The 25,697-nt window shown below is 40.3% G+C and overlaps 1 long non-coding RNA gene across 1 annotated transcript in view; it reads right to left on the reverse strand.

The window, feature by feature from the left end:
- The window catches only part of LOC128110714 (uncharacterized), a 147,112-nt gene that overhangs the window by 43,966 nt on the left and 77,449 nt on the right, over positions 1-25,697 (reverse strand). Inside the window, exons 6-7 of the long non-coding RNA XR_008218289.1 lie at positions 10,682-10,804; positions 5,780-5,895 (exon numbers count right to left, since the gene is read on the reverse strand). This is a non-coding gene — a long non-coding RNA (uncharacterized LOC128110714). The remainder of the gene's footprint in view (positions 1-5,779; positions 5,896-10,681; positions 10,805-25,697) is intronic.

Here is a 25,697-nt window from a genome sequence, read left to right on the forward strand (position 1 = left end):
CCCTCCCGTCCCCCTCACCTTCCCCCCAATCCCCCCTCCCCATTCCCATCTCCTCCAGGGCAAAGCCTTCCCCACAGACTGAGGTCAACCTGGTAGACTCAGTCCAGGTAGGTCTAGTCCCCTCCTCCCAGGCCGAGCCAAACAATCCTGCATAGGCCCCAGGTTTCAAACAGCCAACTCATGCAATGAGCACAGGACCCGGGCCCACTGCCTGGATGCCTCCCAAACAGATCAAGCCAATCAACTGTCTCACCCATTTGGAGGGCCTGATCCAGTGGGGACCCCTCAGCCATTGGTTCATAGTTCATGTGTTTCCATTCATTTGGCTATTTGTCCCTGTGCTTTATCCAACCCTGGTCTCAACAATTCTCGCTCATATAAACCCTCCTCATTCTCGATAATTGGACTCCCAGAGATCCACCCGGGGCCTAGTCATGGATCTCTGCATCCAGATCCCTCAGTAGTTGGATGAGGTTTCTAGCACAACAATTAGGGTGTTTGGCCATCCCATCACCAGAGTAGGTCAGTTCGGGCTGTCTCTCGACCATTGCCAGCAGTCTGGGCTTTCACATTTTTAATGGTGTCATTGGGCTCTACCTTCAGGGTGATGGTCTTGCTGAACAGGGTCTACAGAAAGATTTGTATTTTGACCTGTTAAAGAATGTGAGAAACACACAAACCACCAAGTGTGTAGAAACACCTAGACACAAGGACTGCCAAACCAGACAAAGCTTCTCATCATTCAACATAGAAATTTTAAAGTTACAATATTACAAAGACACACTGCTTTAAAATTAAAGGTGACATCCTTTGCTCTGGCAAAGGTCTAGCTATGTTAGTCATACTAATCCTCCTCTCCAAGCACCTTCCTAAATACCCCGTTTCTAGCCCTGGTCCCACATCCAGTGTTTTGGCCTAGTCTAGAAGCCCAATGTTGCAGTAAATCCAACATCTGTACCTTTGTCAGGATCCAAGCCTGCCCATCTCTACTCACAAGGCCCATATGCACTGCATCCAACTTCTTCACCCAACATACCTTCTACCTGGGTCTAACAAGTGAGTCTAACTGATCCTTTTCTATATACCACCTCCTCAACATCCAGATATACCCCTCAAAAATATAGGCTTAGACTCGGATGCACACCCTACATACTTTGCTGCTCCCAGTACCCACACGATTTCATACCACCTAAGCCACATCCAAACTGTGGGAGACCCGCTCCCACTTTTTTCTGAGGGAACTCTGGAGTAGGGAGAAGTGAGAAATATTTAAATAGAAATATAGAGGGGAGAGAGACAGATAGAAACACAGGATAGCCTAGGGAAAGCCTGGATCAAACTGACCAGTCCCTTCTATCTCTGCTAAAGGCCTTTTTAAAGGAATGCCAAGGGGTGGAACAAAAGACCTCCCCCTAGCACAGCCAAGTGCAGACCATTCCATACACCTAGTAATCATGCACATGGTCAATTCATCCCCTAATGCAGCTCTGCTGGGTAAAGCAACTCAGATCTCACTAGAAACCTTCATGGGCCTCCACACCAAACTTCAGACCCAATCCAGCCATACTCTGTGCTCTACTCCAATCTGCTATGTCCATATCAGATACAGAACTAACAAAACAAATCCACATGCCCTGATTTTAATCACAAGAAGATAAACAATATGAAATATCAGGGCAAGATCTCAGCCTCCACCCTTCCCCCCGTCAAAAAATCCATTAGTCCTAAAGAAATGTTTGCCAATTACCTAAAAAATCCCAGGATACAGAATTTAAAAGAATAAGCATATACTTCATCAAAGAATTCCAAGAATTTAAAGAGGACCTAAAGAATGAATCAAGTAGAAGCTAGAATATCAGGACTTGAAGGTAAAGTACAGAATCTAGACAAAAGAAACAAATAATATGAATTTTTTAAAATAAACATGAAAGCAACAAACAGGAAATGCAGGGCACCATGAAAACACTAAATCTTCAATATATAGGAATATATGCTCTGGCTAGAACTTCAAGTACTATATTGAATAAGTATGGGGAGAGCGGACAGCCTTGCCTCGTTCCTGATTTTAGTGGAATCACTTTGAGTTTCTTTCCATTTAATTTGATGTTGGCTGTTGGCTTGCTGTAAATTGCCTTTATTGTGTTTAGGTATGTTCCCTGTATTCCTTGGATCGCTCCAAGACCTTTATCATAAAGGGGGGTTAGATTTTGTCAAATGCCTTTTCTGCACCTAGTGAGATGATCATGTGGTTTTTTTCTTTGAGTTTGTTTATATGGTGCATTACATTGACGGACTTTCATATGTTGAACCACCCTTGCATCCCTGGAATGAAGCCTACTTGATCATGGTGGATAATTGTTTTGATGTGTTCTTGGAGTCTGTTTGCCAGTATTTTATTGAGTATTTTTGCATCAATGTTCATGAGGGAGATCGGTCTGTAGTTTTCTTTCTTTGTTGTATCCTTGTTTGGATTAAGAATCAGGGTAATTGTAGCCTCATAGAAGGAGTTTGGTAATGTTCCTTCTGTTTCTATTGTGTGGAACAATTTAGAGAGTATTGGTATTAACTCTTCTTTGAAGATCTGGTAGAATTCTGCACTGAAACCATCTGGTCCTGGGCTTTTTTTTGGTTGGGAGACTTTTAATGACTGATTCTATTTCCTTACGGGTTATTGGACTATTTAAATAGTTTATCTGGTCTTGATTTAACTTAGGTATGTGGTACCTATCCAGAAAGTTATCCATTTCTTTTAGGTTTTCCAGTTTTGTCAAATAGAGGTTTTTGAAGTATGACCTGATGATTCTCTGGATTTCCTCAATGTCTGTTGTTATGTCCCCCTTTTCATCTGATTTTGTTGATTTGGATGCTCTCTCTCTGTCTTTTGGCTAGTTTGGATAAGGGCTTGTCTATCTTGTTGATTTTCTCAAAGAACCAACTCTTTGTTTCATTAATTTTTTGTATTGTTCTCTTTGTTTCTATGTTATTGATTTCAGTTCTCACTTTGATAATTTCCTGGCATCTATTTTTCCTGGGAGACTTTGCTTCTTCTTGTTCTAGAGCTTTCTGGTGTGCTGTGAAGTCACTAGTGTGAGATTTCTCCAACTTATTTATGTGGGCATTTAGTGCTATGAATTTCCCTCTTAGCACTGCTTTCATAGTGTCCCATAGGTTTGGGTATGTGGTGTCTTCATTTTCGTTGATCTCTAGGAAGTCTTTAATTTCTTTCTTTATTTCTTCCTTAACCCATTGGCGATTCAGTTGAGTATTATTCAGTTTCCATGAGATTGTAGGTTTTCTGTAGTTTTTGTTGTTGTTGAAATCTAACCATGGTGGTCTGATAGAACATAGGAGGTTATTCCAATTGTTTTGTATCTGTTGAGATTTGTTTTGTGGCCAAGTATGTGGTTGACTTTAGAGAAGGTTCCATGAAGTGCTGAGAAGAAGGTATATTCTTTTTTGTTAGGATGGAATGTTCTGTAGATATCGATTAAGTCCATTTGAGTCATGACATCAGTTAAGTCCTTTATTTCTCTGTTAAGTTTCGATTTGGGAGATCTGTCCAGTGGTGAAAGTGGGGTGTTGAGGTCTCCCACTATTAATGTGTGGGGTTTTATATGTGGTTTAAGCTTTAGTAATGTTTCTTTTACATATGTGGGTGCGAAGAATACCAAGTCAATGGCATAACCCAGATGTTTGATAAAAATCGAAAAAGAAAACTTCCACAAGCTAAGGAAAGACACCCACACCAAACAAGAAGCACACAAAACCAAACAGGCAAGACTACAATAAATCTCTCCACAGCATATCATAATTAAAACACCAAACATACAAAACAGAGGAAGAGTATTGAAAGCTGTAAGTGAAAATAAACAGATCACACATACAGGAAAATGCATCAGAATAGAAATTGGTATCTCAATAGAAATTTTTTAAGCAAGAAGAAGCAGGAGCAATTCATTCTGTGACCTAAAGGATCACAAGGATCAAGATGGCAAACCCAGGCTAATCTACAGCAAACTGTTTGCCATCATTGGAGTTAAAAAGAAACTTTCCATCACATAGAAAAACTAAAAAATAAAAAAATCCATGTCCCTGAAAGGAGACTTACAAAAAATTCTGGAAACAATATTTCAAACTTAAGAAAACAGTAATTACAGCCAAAAAATTTTAGAAACAAATAAATGAAGGTATAATTACTGAATCATAAAGGATAACTAAGACCACAAACTTATGCCCCCCAAAAGAAAAAAACAAAAATAATAAAATGACTGCAATTAGCACACCTTTAAATGATAACTAGATATTAATAGTCTCAATTCTCCAATTAAAAGACAGGCTGAATGGCTTAAGAAACACAATCTATTTCTTTTGCCTACAAAACACATCTTAGCTTAAAAGATAGGCACCTTTCTAGAGTGAAGGAATTGACAAAATTACTCCAATCAGGGGCTGGAGAGATGGCTCAGAGGTTAAGAGCACCAACAGCTCTCCCAGAGGTCCTGAGTTCAATTCCCAGCAACCACATGGTGGCTCACAACCATCTGTAATGAGATCTGGCGCCCTTTTCTGTATACATAATAAGTAAATAAATCTTAAAAAAAATAATAGGATCTGATGGCCTGCAGGTATACATGCAAAGCACTCATGCGGAAAATACAAATAAATAAACTAAAAAAAAATGTACTCCAATCAAATAGCATTAGGAAGCAAGTAGGTGTTGCTATTCTAATACCTAACAAAATAGACCTCAAATTAACATTTATCAGAAGGAATAAAGAAGGACACTTTAGTCTTATCAAGGGAACAATTACCTAAGATGTCATTGCTCTATTAAGTGTATGTGTACCAAACTCTCATCCCAAATTCATAAAATGCTTATTACTAGAACTGAAGTCAAAGATTAATGGCAACCCATTTATAGTAGATGATTTCAATACCCCACTTTCTCCAAAAGACAGGTTATCTGGACAAATAAATCAGCAGAGAAACAACAGAATTATATGACATTTTATATTAAATAGACTTACACATACATCTAGAAAATATTCCACCCAAATATCAGAGAACATACATTCTGCTCATCAGCATACAAATTTCTCTAAAACAGACCACATCCTAGGACCCCAAGCAAAGCTTCATGAATTCAGAAATACTGAAATAACTGTGTACCCTATTTGACTACAATGTAATAAAACTAAAAATCAGTGGCAAACAAGTATCTAATAAGTACACAAACTCATGAAGATTGAACAACTCTTCACCAAATGATGAATGGATACATGAGAGTGGAAGAAATACTCTCTTCCAGGGTAGAGTCCTTAACTAATTAACCAAATTGTCGTCCTGAAACTATATACATACAAGTAACATTTTATGGACTGAGTAGGTTGTATTTATGTATTTATATATTTATATATCAACAATGAAAGGGAAAGATGCCCCAAATTTGAGAGAGAGGAAGGAGGTTAGCAGGAGTTGGAGAGAAGAAAGGAGATGAAAGGGTAACATGATGTAATTACATTATAGTTTCAAAATGTTAACAGTTACTTTTAAATTTCTGATTACATACTTCAATCAACATCATAAGAAGCAGCTTGGATTTTTTTACAAGGGAGACAGTGTAAAAAAAACCTATAGTCTCATGAATTAATGCAAAAAAAGCATTTAAGTTAGAAGACAAATAATTTTTAATATTACACTGATAAAAATCATACAATATTGGAATCAACTTCATAAAAATGTAGTATTACACCTTTTCATCTATAATAAGTCAACTTACCAAATGAGGGAGGGAGTCAGGAACAGTGTCCTAACAATCTATCCTGACTGAGTACAGATGGGGAGCAGTTCACAGAAAAGGAAAAAGCGTGTAGCCAGATCTGATCTCAGCTGGACCTACAAGAAAATACACTTAGTGATTTTATCTCCAAAATGCCCTTAGCAGGATGTCTGTCCCTGGCTAAGGATTATAGAAAGAAGAGACATGACTTTCTGGAGAGTCACAGATTTCTATATTGGAGTAGAAAATGGCTATTTCTCGGTATAAATACTTTCTGCTCTGTACTTGAGTCTTATCCCTTCCAGGCCAGTGATGCATAGTTTACATAAGAAGCATTGCTTGGCTGATGCCTTTAATGATTCAGACTTATGTCTTCTATGCTTTCAATACTTGATTTATTGCATACTTGAATATATTTCCTAAGGTCTTCTCTTGGAATGGTCTATGATTGTGGTTTTGGCTGTCAGATTATATGGACCAAGGGGGTCATTTCTTTAATGATTGGGGCAAGATATGTGAATGTGTATAAGAAGGCAATTTAAGAATTTAAGGCAAATTCAAAGAATTTGTGAGCTAAAATATGGTTATCATTCACTCCATTTCTCTTATGATAAATATTCAACCCTAGAATGCTGGACAGTTTTATGTCAGCTTGATACAAGCTACAATCATCTGAGAGTAGGGAACTTCAAATTAAAATGACCCATAAGATTGGGCCAAAAAACAAGGCATTTTCTTAATTAGTTATTGATGGAGGAAGGCCTACTACATTGTGGGTAGAGCTATCTGTGTATTTGTGGGCCTAGGTTTTTTATAAGAAAGCAGTCTGAGCAAGTCACAGTGAGTAAGCTAGTAAACAGCACCTCTACATCAGCTCCTGCCTCCAGTTTCCTGCCCTATTTGAGTTCCTGTCCCAACTTTCTTTGATGATGAACAGTAATATGGAAGTGTAAGCCAAATAACCCCCTTTTCCCCATCTTGCTTTTTGGTCATGATGTTTCATTACAGCAACAGAAACCCTAAGACAAGTTGGTACCAGGAGTGGGATATTGATGTGACAGACATGACCGTGGTGTTTTGGGGAGGGTAATGGAAGGATTTTGGAACTTAGTGCAAGAAAAGCCATTGAGTGTCCATTGCTTAGTGAGCAGTTCTATATGAGCATGGAAAATAAGAATGTTGAGAGTAGGGTAGATGAAGAAAGCCTGACTTATGAAGTTTCAGAGGGAAATTTAAAGACTCTATCAGGGCCATTTGTTATTTTAAATTAAGACTCTGGTTAGCTGGGGCTGAAGAATCAGTTGTAATTAACAAGATACCTACACTGCTAAAGTGAAATGCTTTCTTTGTTGGAATACTAAAGGCTGGTCTGCTGAAGCTGAAAAACTGGTGGTACCTAGGAAGAGACCAACACCATTGAGGTGAAATTTGAGAATTATTTTCTGAAAGCACAGTGAAGTTGTTTTCCAGAGTCAGCCAAGGTTGTACCTCATGCTGGAAGCTGAACTTGGTAGTCTGAGAGTCACCTATGTTGCTGGTTTTGTAAACATGAAGGGGTCATGGAGAGATGCTGAGGCTTGGCACTGAGAGGTCAGGAGAGGCCAGTGGTGAAGGTGCAGCAGTCTCAGTGGCAGTTGAAGGCCCAAGACTGAAAGGGGTAATGCAGAGAAGTTGAGGCTTGGCACCATGAAGAGAGCCTACAAGAAGCAATTGGTGAAAATGCAGCCCAGTTTCAACAGAAAACCCAAGCCTTTTGGAGATGCCAGTACCATGAGGTGATTAGGAAGAACATCAACAGAGCAAGTTGGAGCCTAGAAGACACACTGTGTGTTCTGCAGAGAGCAGAGCCTGAGAAGTGACCCAAGTTCCTTGGAGGAGCAAAGAATATTGTGAGTCAATTGCAGATAATTGTATATTGAGTTACTTACACTGTTGGAGTCTAGTTTTGACTTGATTTTATTGAGACTGTGCCCTGGTTCTTCCTGCTTGAAGATAGTACTTAACTCAGTTTTGATTTTTATAATAGGCTACTGCTGAATTTAACCCTTTAAAAGAGATTTTGAATTTTTAAAGAAATGATATTTTAAAAAGACTGAACTTTTAACATGTTTGAATTTGTAGAGGCTGGGGGTTTTATGTATTTTTTTAATGTGAGATTTTGGGGATAAATGAGAAAGGAAAGATTGCAGCTTAGCAGTGATGTGTTTGTGTATCAATATGACAAGGGGTCAGTTGTGCTGGATATATCAACTTGACACTAGCTAAATTCATCTGACAAGAAAGAACCTCAATTAAGAAAATGCCTCCATGACACAGAGCTGCAAGTAAGCCTTTAATGGCATTTTTTTTTAAATTAGTGATTAATCAGGAAGGGCCCAGCCCAATGTGGGTGGTGTTATCTCTGGGATGGTGGTACTGTGTTATATACATCAAGCCAGTAAGCAGCACCCCCTCATGGTCTCTGCATCAGCTCCTGCCTCTATTTCTACCCCCAGGTTCCTGTCTGATTTGAGTTCCTGTCCTGACTTCCTTTGGTAATAAATAGTGATATAGAAGTTTAAGCCAAATAACTCTTCCTCTACATCTTGCCTTTTGGTCATGGTGTTTCATTGCAGCAATAGAAACCTAGCCATAAATTCCAGTTCTAATACCTCTCCTGTGTTCTTCAGGGTGGTTGTTGTTGCTGTTTGTTTGTTTTGTTTTGTTTTTCTTGTCTCCACCAAGTTACATGCTCTGTCTGGCCTTCAGGTAAATCCCCATGCTCACATACAAGTCGGTAGTTTAAATCCACTTCTGCTCTTTTCTTTTTTCATGGTCCACCAATGATTATTTCCTTTGTTTCCCCTCAACCATTTGTGCTTGGTTTATAATTAGAAATTAAGGATGATTCTCAGCCATTGTAATATACGACTTTTATAGTTTGAATGTAGTGATATTTGCTCCACCCATGACCAAGCACCGCCTCCTTCGGGTCCTATAGCTACATGACATGCAGCTTTCATGTCTTTTTTTTTTTTTTTCAGAATGCCTGTCATGTAGGAACTATTTTCCTACTCTTCTCTTTCTAAAGGAAAGAAACAACATAAAGAATGAGCAATCTTGGCTAAAGACAATTTAACATTAAAGGATATTTGGTAGAATATTGCCAGATTCAGAAATTTCTCCTTTAAATAATAGGGTTTTTTTCTAAGAAATGGTAAATCAATATGAAAATTCAAATGAAAATGATAATGTGAAATAAAATTATATATTGAGTCACGGAGGATTTCAGTCATATATAATAAGTCAGGGAGTACATTCCAAAAGTGGGTTGACTTTTTGCCTTCTCACCTTACGTCATTAGAGTTTGTGGAATAATTTTCCTTTCAGGCACATCTTATCAGGATGGATACTGCATTTCTGCTTTTCTATCATAAGCCTCCTAGGTTTACTTTCTGGGATTGTAGGAAATGCCAAGATGAATCTTCCCATTTAGTTGGGATTAAGATAGCCTATGTCAGTGGGATATAACTCCCTTGTTACAAATTCCTATAACTGAATTTCACCTTTTCTCTTGAATGTTCTATCTTCATCCTGGTCTGTGGTCTATAATGTGGAGTTCTTTCTGTGGAGCATTCTTGAGTTGGTTTACTCCACACTCCTCTCATAGCTCCTATATATTTTTCCCCTTTTTCTGCAAAATATGGATTTCTCATTATTGGAATCCATTACCCCTGGACCTTTTCTTTCTCCTGTGTTTCTAACTTCTGTTCTAAAGACTGTTTACTGTTAGTGCATAACAGCCTTTAAAAATAGAGAAGAACGATGATCTCATTTCACAGCACTTAGCCTGTAACCGTTTTCTGCTCATTTGAAGTAAGTTATTCAAACTCATGTTCTTTAAAGCTCAAAGATTCAATTGAATGGAGCCATGCCTTCCTATCAGCTTTGATTTAGACAATCAAATAACAATATAAAATATTTACATACTGTGCTGTCTGTGTCTAAATCTTTCAACAGCTGTTTGGACATTTTAAGTTTTCTTGTTCTTCCTTCTTTCTCTTTCTCTCTTTGTGTTTTCTTTCTTCTTTCATTCTGCTCAACGAACACAGAATCACATCCATGCTAGAAAATGCTTTACTACAAAGTTATATTTCCTGCCTTCTTTTTATCTTTATTTTCAGACAGAGGCTCACCAACTAGTATAGGCTGGCCAGCTACTCCCAATCTTCCTGACTTAGCCTCTGAAGTATCTGGGATTGCAGGTCAGTGTCATCATAACTGGCTTTAAGGCACTTTTTCTAACACTTGAGTTTGAGTTAATTTTCTTACAAAAGCTGATAAAATGTAAAACCTGCATCTACCATGCACAACTCTGCACCCATGCTACTACTGACCTTTATTATATCTGCCTTTCCAAAGATATTTTTCCTTCTCTCTTTTATGTATTCTTTCACTGTAATGCTTTCTCTTCTTTGCACATGCAATGTACCCTTAGGTCCAGGGACATATTTTCTTGCTGACTTCTGTGAGTACTATCTATTCTTCTCATCTTTTTGTGTTTTTATTGATAAATTATTTCATTTTAATATATTTTAATTGGAATGAAATTATATCACTGTCTCCCCCTCACTTTCGTCCCTCTAGCCAGTCCCACCCCACCCCCAAACTTGAAGTTAATAGCCTCTTTTTCTTTATTATTGTTATCTGTGTGTATATGTGTATGCACAAGTATATATAAATATAAATTTATTTTGCTCCCTGTGTGTATATGATTTCAAGGCTGATCACTCTGCCTTGGTCAACCAATAAGTGGTTCATTTCTGGGAGACTCTAATTCTCCTTTGCCCAGCAGTCATTTGTTTCCTATAGTACTTTGTCTGGAGGTGGGAACCCATGAAATCCCCCCCCCCATCACATTACCATGTCCATTGGTGTTGCCGTTGTTCCAAACTTGTTTATACACCCATTTCTAGGAGAAACTGTTTCACAGCAGACTTCATGGTATTCTGTCTCCCAGGCCTAGAGGCCTCACTTAGATTCTTCCTGAAAGCAAGAAATAAGTTTTATCACTCTAAATTGGTAGAATTCAAGAATATTTTATCTTAAACATAGTCACTTATTTTGCTGTTTTAAAAGGCGTTAAGACTCTACCTGTGTAAGAGTTTTAGACTGCAGACACACACCAGTGAGCAAAACTGACAGACCCCTTTGTGCTCATAAAGTTTATCTGATTGTGTTATGGCTTCCTAGGGAGTATAAAACCACTGATTTGCTACAACACATGTGTGAAGGTGGAGAGAGGAGGGCAAGTGTCAGCACATTTCTATACTTCCAATGTTCTATGAAAGCAAAAGTAATTTCGTTCTCATTAAGAAATACAGCCAAATGACTGAAAAGCATGATAGTTCTTGGGCCTAATTTTCTTTTGTGATACAAAGAAATATAGCTGTACTTGAAAATACATGCTGCTTTAGGAGAGATAGATTGGTGAAACACATTCTCAGTTACGAGGAAGGAAACATGATAGACTTTGAACAGAGGTACCTCACTTGCACAGATGATGCTGAACCCTGAGATATTAAACAAAAGCCCCAATGCCAGATGTGGTGCATACCCCTAGGAATTGCTGCCAGTAGGTCCCTGTCTTAGTTTGGGTTTTTATTGCTGTGAAGAGGCACCATGACCACAACAACTTTTATAAAGAAAAATATTTAATTTAAGGTGGCTCATTTACAGTTTCAGAGGTTCAGTCCATTATGATAATGAAGGTGAGTATGGCAGTGCGCATGCAGATGTAGTGCTTGAGCTGAGAGTCCTACATCTTGACTCAGAGGCAACAGGAAGTCAGCTGACTATCACATTGAGTGAAGCTTGAGAAAAAGACCTCATAGCCTATCCCCACTGTGACACACTTCCTCCAATATGACCACGCCTACTCCAACAAGGCCATACCTCCTACTAGTGCCACTCCCTTTGGGAGTTATTTTCTTTCAAACCACCACAGTCCCAAAACTGCATAGGCTATAGCCACTGCCCTCAGCTGCCAGCAAGAAACAGATGATCCTATTGCCAAGGAAACCACACACAGTATTGGTAGAATACAAAGAAACCATGAGCAATTACCAAGAAGCTTCCTCTGTGCTAGGTAGACTTCATAGTGCTGGACGCTGATGTGCAGGTGGGTATGGAAGAAAGATCAGCAATGGTTATTCTCACCTTTGTACTTCACATGCTATGTGATGTAATACCAGCTTGCCAGATAACATTACATTAGTGGGTAGCCAGCTGGTTTCTGATTGGATCAGAGGCCCAATTTATAGAAGTCAGTTATGTCTGTCACTGTGGACCTCATCAAAAGCCCATAGGTGGCAATGTCAGCAGTGCTAGGAGTGAATCTACTACTTTTGCTTGCTAAATGCTATCAGGTTGCCAAAGCCTGATAAATATTTGTTTTATATCTGTGGGTTAGTTCTGTCTTCAGCCTTGTAATTACTCTGTTTTGAGTTTATAATATAATTACATCATTTCACCCTTTCCTTTCCTCCCTCCATACCCTCCCATAAATCCCTTCTTGCCCTTTCTAAAATCTATGGCCTCAGTTTACATTGCTATTACATGTGTATATGTATACACATAATATTCCTAAATATGAGAAGCTCTATCTGTATAATGTTATTCATATGCATGTTTTTTTGGCTGACAACTTGGTATTGGACAACCAATTGGTCTTCTCTGACCTGAAGAAGACTATTTCTTCCACTCTCATTATGCCTTCGTTTCCTATAGATCTTTGTGGAGGCTTCGTGGGCTTTTCCCTGTCCAAATTAGAATGCCTATTAGTGTTGTCCTTGTTAGGTTCACATTAGTAAGATTTATAGGAATAGCCTCTGGCATTTCTTAAAGACATACTCTGACAGCAAACTCCCTGATCCTCTGTCTCTTAAAATCTTTCTGGCTTCTAGCACAACAATTAGGGTGTTTGGCCATCCCATCACCAGAGTAGGTCAGTTCGGGCTGTCTCTCGACCATTGCCGGAAGTCTGTTGTGTGGGTATCTTTGTGGATTTCTGTGGGCCTCTCTAGCACTTTGCTTCTTCCTGTTCTCATGTGGTCTTCATTTACCATGGTCTCCTATTCCTTGTTCTCCCTCTCTGTTGTTGATCCAGCTGGGATCTCCCGCTCCCCCAAGCTCTCTTTCCCTCGACCCTCGCCTTTCATTACCCCGACTCATGTCCAGGCTGTTCATGTAGATCTCATTCCATTTCTCTGTCATTGGGCGATCCCTGTGTCTTTCTTGGGGTCCTGTTTTCCGGGTAGCCTCCCTGGTGATGTGAGTAGCAGACAATTCATCCTTGTTTCATGTCTAGTATCCTGCTATGAGTGAGTACATACCATGTTTGTCTTTCTGAGTCTGGGTTACCTCACTCAGGATGATTTTTTCTAGATCCATCCATTTGTCTGCAAACCTCATGATGCCATTGTTTTTTTCTGCTGAGTAGTATTCCATTGTGTATATGTACCACTCTGGTGATGGGATGGCCAAACACCCTAATTGTTGTGCTAGAAACCTCATCCAACTACTGAGGGATCTGGATGCAGAGATCCATGACTAGGCCCTGGGTGGATCTCTGGGAGTCCAATTAGCGAGAATGAGGAGGGTTTATATGAGCGAGAATTGTTGAGACCAAGGTTGGATAAAGCACAGGGACAAATAGCCAAATGAATGGAAACACATGAACTATGAACCAATGGCTGAGGGGTCCCCACTGGATCAGGCCCTCCGAATGGGTGAGACAGTTGATTGGCTTGATCTGTTTGGGAGGCATCCAGGCAGTGGGACCAGATCTTGTGCTCATTGCATGAGTTGGCTGTTTGAAACCTGGGGCCTATGCAGGATTGTTTGGCTTGGCCTGGGAGGAGGTGACTAGACCTACCTGGACTGAGTCTACCAGGTTGACCTCAGTCTGTGGGGAAGGCTTTGCCCTGGAGGAGATGGGAATGGGGGGGGGGGGGCGTTGGGGGGAAGGTGAGGGGGACGGGAGGGGGGAGAACAAGGGAATCCGTGACCGATATGTAGAACTGAATTGTATTGCAAAATAAATTAAAATAAATTAAAAAAAAAATCTTTCTGGCCCCTCTTCCACAATAATCCACAAGCTTTAGGTGAAGGAATTGTGTTCTGCATGTATAAGTTGGAACTATGCTCCACAACTCTGCATTTTAATTGGTCGTAGTATTCTGTAGTGGTCTCCATAAATTTCATAGAGAATTTTCCTTGGTAAAAGGTGAGGACTACTCTTAACTGTATGTATAGGATAAATATTTAGAATGTAGTTAGGGACTGTGCTAGTTCAATTAAAATTATGCTGGTTGTAGGTTCTTCTCCACTATCCATTACTTCACTAGCCCTGGGCTGTTGGCTAGGTTTCTAGTATCAGAAATTTTTCTCTTTATGAGGTCTTATGTCCAATTAGAGAACAACTGGTTATTGCCAAGACATGCATGCCACTGCTGCATTCTTAGGGTTATCATGCCTTGATGGTCACTATTTTGGTTCATAGTTGTAATACAAAGGTAGAACTGAACAGGCCTACTTTTATAGTGAACAATGGTTAATGGGAACTGTAGCTAGAGTTTTCCTGCCTGGCCCACAGTCAGGACAAATCTCTTTCACCTGCCAGTCCCACAGCCACTCAGACCCGACCAAGTAAACACAGAGACTTATATTGGTTACAAACTGTATGGCCATGGCAGGCTTCTTGCTAGCTGTTCTTACAGCTTAAATTAATCCATTTCCATTAATCTATACCTTGCCATGTGGCTCGTGGCTTACCGGCATCTTCACATGCTGTTTCTCATCATGGCGGCTGACAGTGTCTCTCTGACTCAGCCTTCCACTTCCCAGCTTTATTCTCCTCCTTGTTTCTCATCGTGGCGGCTGGCAGTGTCTCTCTCACTCAGCCTTCCACTTCCCAGCTTTATTCTCCTCCTTGTCCCGCCTATACTTCCTGCCTAGCCAATGGCCAATCAGTGTTTTATTTATTGACCAATCAGCAACACATTTGCCATACAGAACATTCCACAGCAGGGAAGAATAATGTCATGGCTGGTTAAGGTGCTGAGAGCAAATGATGGTTGAATGTGTAGCCTTAAATGGCATACAAACATCACCTCCTCCAAGTCTCAGGAAATACCACATAGGAGGGAGTGCAAAGAAATGAAAATAGTGAAAACACTGGGAGGAAGTCAAAGGAATGCTACTTTATGGTCATGACATGACCACAGAACTTATAAATTCAAAGCACCCGCCACCTTTGCCTAAATAGGGCCTGCACAGGATAGAGCCTATAAACAATAAATTGTAGATGTAGCTTGCCCCATGTAGAGGAGCTGATGGAAGTTGAATTATGCTGCAGTACAAGAAGCCATTACTTAGTGAAGTAGCCATTGGTGAGTTACTCATAATTCACTGAACACCCACACCCAAGTGAGTGGTCCTCACTAAACTCAAATGATCCAAAGTAAAAAAAAGAAAGAATCAAGAGTGATAAGTAGACTTGGTAAGAGGAAGGATAGGTGAAGATGGGAAGAAAGTAAGAGAAGGCAGATGGATGAGTGTATCAAGATGAGTGTATTAGTGCATCTGTACAGTAATGAGTACATTAGTGCATTCATATAGTAATGAGTGTGTTAGTATTAAAATATATTCTATACATATATAAAATTGAAAAATGTATATTAATTTCAAAAATCCAAGATGATGGTATAAATACAACAATATTTGTAATAAGTTGATAATTATTAAAGTGTTTCATGAGTGTTTGAGATTGATTACATGATTTCTCTACTTGAAAATGTTATGTCTGGCCGGGCGGTGGTGGCGCACGCCTTTAATCCCAGCACTCGGGAGGCAGAGCCAGGCGGATCTCTGTGAGTTCGAGGCCAGCCTGGGCTACCAAGTGAGTTCCAGGAAAAGGCGCAAAGCTACACAGAGAAACCCTGTCTCGAAAAACAAAAAACAAAACAAAACAAAAATGTTATGTCTGGTGGTATTTTTATAAAAGTTTTTAAAAATTAAAACTGGGCTGGCTCATGCCTGATCACAGATATTTACTGAGCACTTCTATATCTTCATTCTAGTCACTATGGAAAATAACTTGAAATTTTATTGTCAATAATTTTCTGTTTTTAAGCTGGACGTGGTGGCTCATGCTTACAATCTTACCACTTGGGAGATTGAGAAAAGGCACCCAGGGGCACATAGTCAGATGCTATTTAGAAAATAAACAAACAAAAATAAGATAATTTTTTTTCTTCTTCAGCCTTGATTTAAAACTAAAATGAAAAAAGTATCTGTTGAGCTGTTAACTTTATTATTTATGATGATTGTGCTTTTTTATGAATCCCTCTGAGGCTGTCAATGCTGTTTCCAAAATAATAGAATTAATTTCCTGAACCTCAGGAGACAACTTCAGAATTCCATTTTGTTGTTGTTCTTATTTTTAAAAAAAACCTTCAGGAAAACTTGTTCAAGGTCAAGAGGCAATTTTCTATAAAAAATCAGCACAGGAAACTAAAACTTCAATTAATTCTAATCATTGGAGGTTTCCTTGGTTAAGACTGAATGAACTATTTCTTTGATTGAGACTAAATTAGCTTCCAGCAATGCATACACTTCTATGTTCGTATTCTCTACTCCACAGTCATTGGTAACTATGCACCAATTCAAATAAATAATCCTAAATTTAAGTAGAGATTGTGTTTGACCAAAGCTACAGTTTGTGTTCATGAGTTTTCTGAAGTGATCTCCATCAGGCACAGGTTTGTGACTCATATCAGACACAATGAGTGAGGCTGTCCATGTCAGCAACTCTTTGCACCCCAGCAAAGTCAAGCTGCAGTAGGTGATGGGATTAATGTCCCTATGTCCATGAAAAGAGTGAAGTCTACCAAGTCATGCCCAGCACTCACAGAGCATGATGGGAGAGAAAGAGAAGTGGAAAGTTTTGTGCTCTGTGAAGAGAAGGAATAGCCTGATGCGAGAGGCCTTCACTGCCATCCAAGACCATGATGATGCCTGGCCTGTGCTGCCACTGAGGGCCATGTCTGGGTCTGTGGTCCTATTGCAGCTGAGGATTATGTTGCCTGTGTTACTACCAAAGGCTATGCAGAGGGCCATTGGTCTATAATGAAGCCTGAAGTCATGTTGATGAAGCCCCTCACTGTCCACAGCATGCCAGCAGGGACATGGGTGTGGGAGAGCTGTCCTTCCCCTCTCCTAGGTAGAGTGGAAGAGCTGGAACCCAATGGAAACCTGGTGGGCTTACCAGCTCAGCTACCACCCAGGCCCAGATCCAGGGCTTTGAGTTAGCCCACCCAAACATTTTCCTCATTTATGAGCTCCTGGAGTGTGTGTGAAGGGTCCAGTCTTACAGTTCTCCACGATCCAGGGCAACAGTAGGCTATCTGAGAGTCTCTATGAGGGTCCAGTATTGCTGGTGTAGCAGAAGCCAGAGACCTTGAACTAGACTAATGACTCATTGCAATGAACATTGGAAAAGAAAGCTGTCTGGGCAAAAGGGCATACTGTGTGGCAGACCACAACTTCTGTTGCCACTACTATTAACAAATATATGATGCAGAGGATTGAAAGATGGGGGAGCAGAATGGCATATTCGTAGAAGGCTGTGGTTGAAAGAGGAACAGGTCATGACCCAGAGATGGTCTTTTTTTTTCCTTCATTTGGGTAGATTTTTCTTTTTCTTTTTTTCTTCTTTTCTAATTTTTATTTTTATTTTTTATTTTGTTTTGGGGGGAGGTTACAGGGTGAGGACGAATATAGAAAGACTGGAAAATGAGTGAGATTGGGATGTATGATGTGTAGTTCCCAAAGATTCAATTAAAAATTATGTTTAAAAATGTAGTGTCTCCGGAAGACAGTTGTTTGGCTCTAACTGTTTGGGGGGAACCCAGGCAGGGGGTATGATGTGCATTCATTTTAATTCAATCCTAAAAAGTCTTCTATTTATTTCTTAAATTCTGTCTTGACCTATTTTTTTCATTCCATAGAAAGTTTTTCAGTTTACATGATCATGTAAATTGTCTGTTATTGTTGGTATCCAGACTTAATCCACAGTGGTCAGAAAGGATGCAGAGTGTTATTTCATTTTCTTTTATCTGTTGAGTCTTGCCTTGTGTCTGAGTATGTTGTCATTTTTGAGAAAGTTCCATGAGGTGCTGAGAAGAAGGTGTATTTATTTGTTTTGGTGAAATGTTCTGAAAATATCTATGAGGTCCACTTGGTTTATAACATCAGGATCGCCAGCAGCTCCATTTAGTTTTCGTCTGGATGACCTATCCATTGGGAAAAATCAACCAGTGGAGGGAGGGAGGGAAGGAGGAAGGGAGGGAGGGAGGGAGGGAGGGAGGGAGGTTAGGAGGGGAAGATATGTGGGATCCAGTAGAGATGGTGTGTGAGAAGGCCATGGCTATTCTTGTGAAAAGTTAGGGATCTGGAGAAACAGAGGGAGGGGCAAAGATGAGCCTACCTGCTTCCTTGGCAGGGGTGGCCTATAGGCTACCAGGGAATGCCTGCTGGAGTTGGAGACTGGGAAAAAGCAATGGTTGGGGTAGTGAGGTTGGGAGAAGGTCTTTGGGATCTACAGTGTTGGGGATATGTGGGGACTGCAGCAGATCTTTTGTTGCTAGGGAAGAGACTGGGTGATGGGATTTGGACCAGAAGAAAGAGTGGTGAAGGTCTTCAGTTGGCTTACCTTCTTCCCTGGCCTGCTCAGCTGGTATGTTCCCTGGGAATGCCTGCTGGCGTTAGAGAGTGGGATAATGGGATAAGCTGGGGGAAGAAACATCGGAGGAGAATATCTTCGTAAAGCATTTTGGATGGTGTCAGAGAGGAAAGTGAGACCACAACAGGTGTTCTGCTGCAGAGCTGAGGATGGGACTGGGTGATTAGATTTGGAGAAGCAGAAGGAAAGGTGAAGACCTGCAGTCAGTCTAGCTGCTTTTCTGGCAGGAGTTGACTTTCTAAATTTTTCATTTCCAGTTTTATTTCAGATTGGATTTTCTTTAGTGATTCCACTAAAGAATTTCACAGACTTCAATTAAGGGATTTATTCATACCCTCTTAAGGTGCTTGAGCATATCCATAACGCTAAGTTACTTGAGAATATGCATAACCTTAAGGTCCTTGGGCATAATCATAACAATCATAACAGCTGTTTTGAAGTCCTTGTCTTGTGCTTCAGCTCTATTGCATTTCTCTGGGCCTTCTGTAGTAGAGTTACTAGTTTCTTAAAGAGATACAGTGTCTTGCTGTTAATGATTATGTTTTTGCACTGGTGTCTAGGGTTCTGGAATTGGAATGATTCCGATTCTAGATGTTGATATCTGTTCTTGTTTGAGTGTTTCGTTCCATTCCTTGGTTTCTCTTACCTAGGAATGTATGGGCAATGATTTGCTTCTGTAGGTCATGGGGAATGACAGAGAGGAATGGAAGTGGGCAAGAAGAAAAGGCTGAGAGAGATTTTAGGAAAGAACTAAGGGTATCCTGTTCACACCTAGAGGGGTTTCCCCAGGAAGATGGAGGTGTGGTGGGAAGAGGTTATCCTGAAAGTAGTTTCCAGTAAGGCAAAGAATTATCTAGAAAGATAGGGATAAAAAGAGTTAGGGGGATCCTGTGTCTGAACCAAGACTTTGGAATCTCCAGTGAATAGAGTTGAGGTGGGGGAAGGGGCTCCTGTAATCATGTTACCAGACAGGGTGAGAATAGAGAGATCATAATGGAGGACAGGAAGGACTGCCCCTACCTGAGTTCCTGACAAGTGTGCCCACTTGGGGTCCTGTGTATAAACTGTTTCTCAGTTTTGGGGACTGACACAAAGAAATGGGCATGGGATAGAATGGGGAGAGGAATGAGAAGCTGTTATATTTAACTTTTGAGATTATTTACTGGCCTTTTTCTGGTGCTATCCTAGAAATTCCACCAAAGGTATTAGTTTTAGTTCTAACATCAAGGTTTAAGATTAAGGATACTTTTTTAAACAGAATACTGCCATCCTTATGAATTGATTTCACTTAACTGAGAGTTAAGATGAAATTACTTCCAGTTTCATTACCTACTCAAGTGAGAATAATTTCATAATGAAAATAAATATTAATTAGCTAAAAATTAAACTTTAAATTTATATTCAAGGCAAGCTGTAATTACTTGAAAAGTAGCTGTGAGAGGCAAGGCAGTATACAAGCAAGACAAAATATAGATACAAGATGTGCTTGTGCTATATATATTGAACACAAATGAATAATAGAGAGAAGGAGAAGGAAGGGACAAACATATCAACAAAATATGTGTATACTGTCTGTAGAGGTAAGTTGCATTATTTATGTGTGGGGGTTTGGAATACAGAATTATGTAATTTACTTAACTATATCTTGGAATGAGTGCATATCATTGAATTAATATGAGTGACTGTCTAAATACAGGTATGGCAATCTTATTTATGAAATAGTTATTGTGTTTACTATTACTTGAGACAATAAAAAATATTAAGATTGTTTTCTTAAATATTGTTATGTGACACTATTCCTCATCCCAGACAGTAATTAATGACAAACCAAGCTAATGATACCATCAAAGTCTAACCTGTTGAACCAATGAGTTTTATCTATAAGAATACAGGTTACTACAGGAGCAGAAAGGACTCCAAGATAACTGACTCACCAAGTACATTCATATCATAGGTAATAACTTAAAAAAGCAAGAAACCTGGAGTGTCCTGCACAGCCTTCTGGCACCTTAACAAATAGAGAACCTGCTTTTCAGGTAATTCAGCTGGTCTCAGGATCTTTCTGACATCTCTGCTGGTTTCTAATGTTTTCAGGCAACTCATCTAGTCTGTCTTCTTTTTTTTATTAAGAAATTTTCTACCCACTCCACATGCTATCCACAGACACCCCTCCTCCCTCCTCCCTCCTCCTTCCTCCCACACTCTTTCCCAAGCCACCCCACATCCCCCAAATATGCAGCTCAGTTTGATTGTGGGCATCTATCTAAAGTATAACATAATATACTTATATAAATGCTTATATAATCTCAGGGAAGGAGGAACATAATTAATCTGAATAATTTCAGGGACTTCCTAAAGCTGTTTAGTTGTTTACTTCCTGAGCTGAAGAAGTTTTCCTGTGGGATGGAATGTTTCATCTCTTCTGGGAACCTCCAGTTTTTCCAACCCCCTGCCCCCAGTAAATATCTTTTGTTTTCTTTTTTCATAATACTTTGTTTATTGAAATTGTAATGTAGTTAAATTATTTGCTGCCTTTCATTTCCTCCCTTCAATCCTTCCCATGCAACTCCATTACTATCTCCTAAATTTATGGGTGCTTTTTCTTTAACTATCTATACATATATACACATTGAATAGACATGATTAGAGCACGGTGTATATGTGTATGGAAAAATCACATCACCTCAGCATCATCCTATTTAATTGACATGTGTTACTATTTCTTTTCAAATTGGATTAGCTGCACATACTGTGGCCATATGTTTACTATAACTATCCTAGGTCTCTCTTTTTATTATCACTCTCTTTAAGTCAGTAAAGAACAATTCAGTTAGAAACTCTATTTGGACTAGAACTATTTGCTAATTATTGTTTGATGTGTAGTAATAACATTTTCCCTTGAACTTTGCTTTCTTCCATCATATTCTTGCATGGCACTTACCTAACATGGCTGGGATTCAATCTCTAGGCACCACAGGAACAAAATGAAGCAATTTTATACACACACACACACACACACACACACACACACACACACACACACACACAAACTATTAAAGCTCTTGAATAACCATTGGAGTGTTTCTTACTAAGATAACTATCACCAAAAATTTCTCCATATCACTAGACCTACCTGGACTGAGTCTACCAGGTTGACCTCAGTCTGTGGGGAAGGCTTTGCCCTGGAGGAGATGGGAATGGGGGGGGGGGGCTTGGGGGGAAGGTGAGGGGGATGGGAGGGGGGAGAACAAGGGAATCCGTGGCTGATATGTAGAACTGAATGGTATTGCAAAATAAAAAAAAAAATTTCTCCATATTAAGGCATGCATTTTCTTTTCACTCTTCAAAACCTGGACAAGTATTATTTCATGGTTGATGTACAGCATCCTTATGTACCTTTGTTGTCTGTAAGAGGAAGCTGTTCTCTTGACATTAGTTATCAAGCACCTCGTTGACTAAGGTAGTGTTTGAGTATATAACCTAACTACCCAGAAGTTACCATTGTAAAAATCAAATCCATTTCAAATAATGAAGAAAAAAATATTCCCTCTTACACTTATTCTAAAACCTGTCCTTATTCACACATTTTTACCAAAAAACAAAAAAAACCTCCTCCTTACTAAAGTTGTTAATCTTGAAAAATCAAAGGGAAGAACATCATGCAATCAAACTGTAGAAAAGATATACTCTTACTTCTTGCACCTGAGATTGTTATTTTAATAGACACCTACTTCTTTTGTGTCTTTCCTGAAATGCACTCAGGTTTCACTTCTTTGCTGTTCTAAAAGCCACATATTGATTTAATTCCCATGCACTTGAGTTTTCAATAGTGCTGGGCCTCTTCATTTACCCTCTATGTTTCACATTAATACATTTACATCTATAGAAAATGGACTTGCAACAATGGTAATGATACCTGTCTCAGCACTATCTCAAAAACACTTCCATAATGAGAGCAAGAGAAAATTTACATTCTGATTATTGACATTTAAGTATACAGAACCTAACATTGCCATTATTTACAAGTGGCTTATTACTTGCCTGAATATATGTAGAGAGTTTGTTAATTATATACCATAATGTAGAAACGACATTCCTGTACCTTTTCAATACCCCCTTTCCCTGTAATTACCTTTTAAGTAAGACAAGCATCTTGGCACTTCCTTAGTTATCATAAATATATATTCTCTGACATTTATATACCTTAAATGGGATCATTAATTTTAAACCCTTATGATAAGAAATACGTTCTCACTTCTTAGAATTTTGAAAGTGTAGGGGTTCAAAGCATGATAAAGTTTCAGTATACTTCTTTTTTGTTGAGTTACACTTCTTATGCAACAATGTTCATTACAAGGTTATAGTATAAGAAGTGCTATACTAAAGACTTGAAAGAATATAAAGATAATTGGCATTTTTTTCTGTTATGTATGACAGCAAAAGTCACACTTTACTTTTTTGTCATTATGGATAAATATATGAATCATCTTACAACCAAAGGAGAATAGAAGGTTAAGGTGTATATGAATACTGTACTTAGAGATGCACAGAAATTAATAGTCAGCATATCCAATTTTCAAACTAAATGGCTATTCAGTATTCCCTGAAAGTTAGTTTCTTTGAGAACATTATACCCTTAACCTTTGAAAATTGATCCCTGAAGATATTTAATTGCAATGTGAAAATGATAGATATGACAATGCTTGAATTTCCACCACGAGTAGACAAAATTCAGTAACTAATAACCTTGTAGGACACTGATGTTTTTCAAATGATGTTTCAAGTAATTTCTACTTGATAAACTGATTGTTCTAAAGCCTGAAGCCAGGACTGAATTCCATAGAATACTGAATTGTCACAGTCTATAATATATCAGAAACTCAGAAATATGTTCTTGCATAAAAATCTAGCATACTGACACTAAGAAACAAAATTACTAAGTCTCATCCCAGCTCTGCACTAGAATGCCTACTGTAGCCTTCCCATCTCCTGTGGATCTGACATATCTTCCCCTCTTAACCTCTTACCACCTACTCATTTTCTACCAGGCAACATAGAGCCATCAAGCTCTCCTAAAATCCAGAGAGAAAACAGAAACTAGGGAACAAAGCACCCACCCAATAAAGGCAAAACCGGAAATCAGCACCTATACCTATAGTCATCCCATTCTAAGCTGCCTAGACACCAGAGTAAGAACATAATCAAGAATAGCCAGGGAATTATGTCCCAAGTTAAAGCCCATCAACCTTACCATAACAGGCCCTGAATATTCCAACAAAGCTGAAGCATAAGAAAAAAGATTTTGAGCACCCCTTCCCCACTCCTGTGGCCAGGATGGGTGGAACTCAGCCAAATACACCAACCAGGAGCCTGCCAGGTGCCATAGGCACTGGAAGTTGGGTACTATAATGATCTTTTTGTGATGAGGAAGCATGGCTCAGCCCAGCATCATGGTGAACTAAGTGGAAACAAGGAGACTCACACACAGGTCTGTGGCTGTCCTCCTCGGGCTCTGGGAAGAAAACATGGGCCTACCTGGCATCTTGCAGTATCAGTCAGATGGGCACTATTAGAGTGAGCAGTGGTATGGTTATGGTGTAGTACGGGAGAGAGAGGGGGGAAATGGTTCATGTCCTGTGGACAGAGGCATATCTGAAAAGATGAGAGAGGAAGGTAGCAGGCTGATGTGAGTGGACTGATGGCCACTGAGGGCCAACCTGGTGTCTGGGCTGCGGCTGGGACCCATGTCTGGGTTTCTGGCTTGACATAGCCATTGTCTCTGTTGATGTCCCTAGCCCCCAATATCAATAAAAGCTGAGAGGACAGGCCTGGACAGAGTTGGCCCTGTCTCCAATTGGTTGCAACACTTGGGAAGATGGGGGCTCTGCCTCTCACTCACTGAAGCACTCAGGAGAGAGTGTTCTACACCTTACCAGGGCAGCACAAGAGAGCTGACCCTGTGTGCAGGGGGCATGGGCAAGACGGGCCTGAGGGCATGTGAATGGGAGAGCAGGTCACTCCCCTCTTTTATCCAATGTGGTGACATAGGTGAGGGAAAGATGCCCTTCTCCCTTTGCCCCTCACCGGCAGCAGCAGGTATGGACCTGACCCAACCTCTCACCAGCCAGAAGACTAGGTCATGTGCCTTACCTGGGCAGCAAAGTAGAACTGACCTTGTAAATGATCACAGGAGAGCCAGCCCTGAGATCGTGAGAGGGCTCCACTCATATACTGCCTCCCTCATACACAGTGAGGTGGTAGGGATGAGGCAACAATTCCTTCCCCTCTTGCCCCTACAACTTCCATATGGTGAGAGAGCTGACCTTTTGACCAGCTCCAGCACACTGGAAAGGGAGCCTTGCCCTGCATCTGGGCAGCACAGCAGATCTGACCCTGTTCACAAGAGCACAGGTGAGCCAACCCTGGGAATATGAGCATGGGAGAACTACCCCTACCTCTCATCCACCATATGGCAGCATGGGCTGGGGAGAGAAGCCCTTCCCCCACCCTCACCCATCAATACCTAAGGCAGGTGGGAGAGTTGACCCTGAGGTGAAAAAAAAAAATAGAAGAGCTACCCTTGTGCCCCCCCCCTCCCCAAACTGCGGTACTCAGGAAAGCAGGCCCTGCACCTCACCTGGGCAGCCCAATAGAGCCAACCCTGTTGGCACAGGTGTAGGTGACCTAGCCCCAAAGTGGTGAGCATTTGTAGAGCTGTCTTTATTACTCCTCTGTCTTGGGGAGGTATGGGCAGAGGAAAGATATCCTCCCCCTCCCAACTCTCAAGCCTGCAATAGGTGGGAGAACTCGCCCAGGGTCACAAGAGTGGTAGAGCTGTCCCTGTCCCCCCACCAGCTACCACACTTGGGAGAGCAGGCCCTACATCTCACCTGGCAATACAATAGAGCCAACACTGTTGGCAGAGGTGTGGGTGAGCCAGCCCCAAAGTAGTGAGTGCAAGAGACCTAACCCCACCCCTCATCTGCCATATGATGGCAAGGGCTAGGAAGAGATGCCCTTCCCCCTACACCCATCAATGCCTGAGGCAGGTAGGAGAGCTGGCCCTGTGGTGATAAGAGTGGGAGAGCGGTCCCTGAACTTTTGAACAATCACTGGTCTCCAATATTTTACATT

Source organism: Peromyscus californicus, unplaced genomic scaffold (genome assembly GCF_007827085.1).
Source record: "Peromyscus californicus insignis strain IS unplaced genomic scaffold, ASM782708v3 Scaffold_15__1_contigs__length_86483966, whole genome shotgun sequence".
Taxonomy (NCBI): Eukaryota; Metazoa; Chordata; class Mammalia; order Rodentia; family Cricetidae; genus Peromyscus; species Peromyscus californicus.